Source organism: Rutidosis leptorrhynchoides, chromosome 8 (genome assembly GCF_046630445.1).
Source record: "Rutidosis leptorrhynchoides isolate AG116_Rl617_1_P2 chromosome 8, CSIRO_AGI_Rlap_v1, whole genome shotgun sequence".
Lineage (NCBI taxonomy): Eukaryota > Viridiplantae > Streptophyta > Magnoliopsida > Asterales > Asteraceae > Rutidosis > Rutidosis leptorrhynchoides.
Genome location: NC_092340.1, coordinates 249,714,215 through 249,719,262, shown reverse-complemented (window position 1 = coordinate 249,719,262; position 5,048 = coordinate 249,714,215). Strand labels below are relative to the sequence as shown.

Sequence of the window (5,048 nt, the reverse complement as noted above, 5' to 3'; positions counted from 1 at the left end):
TGGTCTAAAGTCAAACGAATATATGAAACAGTTCAAAATATTTGTGACTCAACATTACAGACTTTGCTTATCGTGTCGAAATAATATAAAGATTAAGTTTAAAATTGGTCGGAAATTTCCAGGTCGTCACAAATCATTCATCCTGAATCACAAATTATTCAACCAGAGATTGTCGAGGAAGAAACCATTAAGTCAGAATCCTCTAGTGATTCAGATTCAACAAATTCAATCATGGAAAATCTGGAACCTCTAAGTATGGAAGACCGAATGAGAGCTAAACGCACTGGCCAAGGTCATGCCATTACTCAACCTGACATTAATGCGCCAGATTATGAAATCAAAGGACAAATCCTACACATGGTAACTAATCAATGCCAATTTAGTGGTGCGCCGAAGGAAGATCCAAACGAACATCTTCGTACCTTTAATAGGATATGTACTCTATTCAAAATCATAAAAGTTGAGGATGAACAGATCTATGTCATGTTATTTCCATGGACTTTAAAGGGAGAAGCCAAAGATTGGTTAGAATCGTTACCTGAAGGGGCGATTGATACATGGGATATTTTAGTTGAAAATTTTCTTAAACAATTCTTTCCGGCATCTAAAGCCGTGAGACTTCAAGGAGAAATTGTTACGTTCATGCAAAAGCCAAATGAAACTTTATATGAAGCATGGACAAGATTTGGAAAGTTGTTAAGAGGATGTCCTCAACATGGTTTAGACACTTATCAAATAGTTTAAATATTCTACCAAGGATGCGACATTACTACACGAAAAGACATCGACATAGCAGCTGGTGGTTCCATTATGAAGAAAACCGCAACTGAAGCTTACAAAATTATTGATAACACTGCTTCCCACTCACATGAGTGGCATCAAGAAAAAGACATCGTTAGATCATCTAAAGCGGCTAGAGCCGATTCTAGCCATGACTTTGATTCCATTTCCGCAAAGTTAGATGCTTTCGAGAGACGAATGGAAAAGATGACTAAAGATATTCACGCAATACGGATTAGTTGTAAGCAGTGTGGAGGACCACATTTGACAAAATATTGTCTCAGTATTGAACAAACAATGAAACAAAGAGAGAATGTTTTATATATAAACCAAAGGCCTGGAAATAATTATCAGAATAATTATCAACCGCCAAGACCAAACTACAATCAAAATCATAATTATAACCGAAATGTTCCATACAACAACCAACAAGGTCCTAGCAATCAACAAGTATCTAATAATACTTACAACCAACAAAGACCTATTTTTCCAAATAAACCACCACAAACCGATGATAAAAAGCCAAATTTAGAAGATATAATGTCGAAGCTAGTTGAATCTCAAACGCAGTTTTTCACATCTTAGAAACAAACCAATGAATAAAATGCTCAAGCATTTAGAAATCAACAAGCTTCTATTCAAAATCTGGAACAAGAAGTAAGTAACCTAGCAAGGTTGATAGGTGAAAGAAAACCGGGAAGTCTACCCAGCGATACAAATGCTAACCCCCGGAATGAAACAGCTAAAGCCATTACCACGAGAAGTGGTATTACATTTAAACCACCTGAAATGCCTGTAATTTCTGATGACTCTATTCCTACTCCACAGGCACCACAACCTGAGCAAGATAAGGAAACAGAACCGGTAGTTGAAAAGGTTAATGAAGATAACACAGTTAAGGCTAAACCTTATGTTAAACCATAACAAACACCACTTCCTTACCCGAGTAAAATGAGAAAGGAAAGACTTGAAGCCGAGCAATCCAAATTCTTGGATATGTTTAAACAAATAAATGTCAATCTTCCTTTCATTTATGTGATTTCAGGAATGCCAAGATATGCTAAATTCTTGAAACATCTAATCACAAATAGAAAGAAAATGGAAGAACTCTCGGCTATTACAATGAATGCTAATTATTCTACAGTGCTGTTGAATAAACTACCAGAAAAACTCTCAGATCCAGGAAGTTTCACAATTCCATGTTTTCTGGGTAGTCTTAGTTCAATAGAAGCATTGGCAGACTTAGGTGCTAGTATAAATTTAATGTCGTATTCATTATACGCTAAACTAGACCTTGGAGAATTGAAACCAACACGAATAAGCATACAACTAGCCGATCGATCAGTAAAATATCCTAGAGGGATAATGGAAAACATGTTAGTTAAAGTTGGTACTTTAGAATTTCCAGCAGACTTTGTTATTCTGGACATGGAAGAAGATTCTCGAGTTCCTCTCATATTAGGAAGACCATTCTTAAACACGGCCAAAGCAATAATAGACGTGTTTGGTAAGAAACTGACCCTAAGTATAGAGGACGAGAGTTTTACCTTTTATGTTGATAGAGCCATGCAACAACCGCAATCTGCAGATGATACATGTTATTATATTCAAACTATAGATTCACATGCAGAATTGTTAGAAGAATTTCCAGAATTACAAGGAACAGGAGAATATTCTTTAGGAGAAAGAACTGAACCAATTGATGAAGCTGAAATGTTAGCCGCACTCATGGCTAATGAATACGATCCAACAACAGAAGAACTTTAAATGCTAAAAGAGGAAGACAGATATCGATATAAATCATCGATAAAAGAACCACTGATATTAGAGTTAAAGCCACTTCCAAACCATTTGGAATACGCTTATTTACATGGTGAATCTGAATTACCTGTAATAATATCGTCTTCTCTTACGGAAAATGAAAAATCTCAGCTCATTTCTGTGCTAAAAGCTCATAAACCAGCTATTGCATGGAAGATTTATGACATTAAAGGAATAAGTCCTTCGTATTGCACACACAAAATCCTTATGAAAGAAGGCCATAAAACATATGTACAACGCCAACGAAGACTAAATCCAAATATGTAAGATGTTGTTAATAAAGAAATTACTAAACTGCTAGATGCCGGTTTAATTTATCCAATCTCTGATAGTCCATGGGTAAGCCCAGTTCAATGTGTACCTAAGAAGGGTGACATGACTGTCATCAAAAATGAAAAAAATGAGCTTATTCCTACTAGGACTGTAACTGGATGGCGTGTTTGTATTGATTATAGAAAATTAAATGACGCCACCAGGAAAGATCACTTTCCCTTACCTTTCATTGATCAAATGTTGAAAAGATTAGCCGGAAATATTTACTATTGTTTTCTTGACGGTTTTTTCGGATATTTTCAAATTCCAATAGCACCCGAGGATCAAGAGAAAACCACGTTCACGTGCCCTTATGGTACTTTTGCTTACAAACGCATACCATTTGGACTTTGCAACGCCCCTGCAACCTTTCAAAGGTGCATGATGGCGATTTTTCACGACATGATAGAAAAATGCATGGAAGATTTCATGGATGACTTTTCAGTCTTCGGTGATACTTTTGAAACATGTCTAGTTAATCTTGAACGAATGCTTATTAGATGCGAACAATCAAATCTAGTACTTAATTGGGAAAAATGCCATTTCATGGTTAGAGAAGGCATCGTTCTTGGTCATAAAATTTCAAAGGAAGGAATTGAAGTGAATAGAGCTAAAGTAGATGTAATTGCTAAACTTCCACATCTCACCATTGTTAGAGGAGTTAGGAGTTTTCTAGGGCATGCCGGTTTTTACCGACGTTTCATAAAAGATTTTTCTAAAATTGCCACTCCTATGAATAAACTCCTAGAAAAGGATGCTCTATTCATCTTTTCAGATGAATGCATCAAATCTTTTAATATTCTTAAAGAAAAACTCACTAATGCGCCGATCATGATAACTCCAAATTGGAATCTACCATTTGAACTCATGTGTGATGCAAGTGATTTTGCAATGGTAGCCGTTTTAGGACAAAGGATTGAAAAACGATTTCAACCTATTTATTATGCTAGTAAGACATTACAAGGAGCACAAATGAATTACACAACTACTGAAAAAGAACTCCTTGCTATTGTCTTTACTTTTGACAAATGTCATTCATATCTCGTTCTAGCAAAAACGGTGATCTATACCAACCATTCTGCTCTTAGATACCTATTTTCAAAACAAGATGCCAAACCAAGATTAATTGGTTGGATCTTACTCTTACAAGAATTCGATATTGAAATCCGAGACAAATAGGGAACATAAAATCTCGCCACTGATCATCTTTCTCGTCTTGAAAATCCTGAATTAGAAGTTCTAAATGAATCGGCCATATAAGATAACTTTCCTGATGAATATCTTTTGAAGATCGATTATAATGAAATTCCATGGTTTGCAGACTATGCAAACTACTTAGTATGTGGATTCCTTGAAAAAGGGTTATCGTACCAAAAACGAAAGAAATTCTTTAGTAATATAAAACACTATTTCTGGGAAGATCCACATTTGTTAAAAGTTGTCCCGATGGAATAATACGCCGATGCGTATTCGGAGATGAAGCTAGTCAAATCTTAAACCATTGTCACACAGGACCAACAGGAGGGCATTATGGGCCTCAACTCACAGCAAGAAAAGTCTACGACCCTGGATTCTATTGGCCTACAATTTTCAAAGACGCACACCTTCTTTGTAAATCCAGTGATGCTTGTAAAAGGGCCGGAAAAATAAGTCAACGTGATGAAATGCCACAAAATGTCATTCAAGTATGTGAAGTATTTGACGTTTGGGGTATTGACTTTATGGGTCCATTTCCAAAATCTCATAATAATCTCTACATTCTCGTTGCCATTGATTATGTATCTAAATGGGCGGAAGCACAAGCTCTCCCAACTAAAGATGCACGAGTTGTAGTCAATTTTTTAAAACGTCTTTTTGCTAGGTTCGGAACACCAAAAACTTTAATAAGTGATTGGGGTACTCATTTTTGTAATAATCAACTTGAGAAAGTTCTTAAAAGATATGGAGTAACTCATAAAATCTCAACCGCTTATCATCCACAAACAAGTGGACAACTTGAAAATACCAACCGAGCTTTAAAACGTATTCTAGAGAAAACCGTAGGATCATATCCGAAGGAATGATCCATGAAATTAGAGGATGCACTCTGGGCTTTTAGAACAGCCTACAAAACTCCAATTGGAACCACACATTTT

At 36.0% G+C, this 5,048-nt stretch overlaps 1 non-coding gene across 1 annotated transcript; it reads right to left on the bottom strand.

The window, feature by feature from the left end:
* Nucleotides 1-615: 615 nt before the first annotated feature.
* On the bottom strand, nt 616-722 carry LOC139865374 (small nucleolar RNA R71). Its single transcript, XR_011764898.1, has one exon. It is a non-coding gene; the product is annotated as a small nucleolar RNA R71 (small nucleolar RNA).
* Nucleotides 723-5,048: the final 4,326 nt, after the last annotated feature.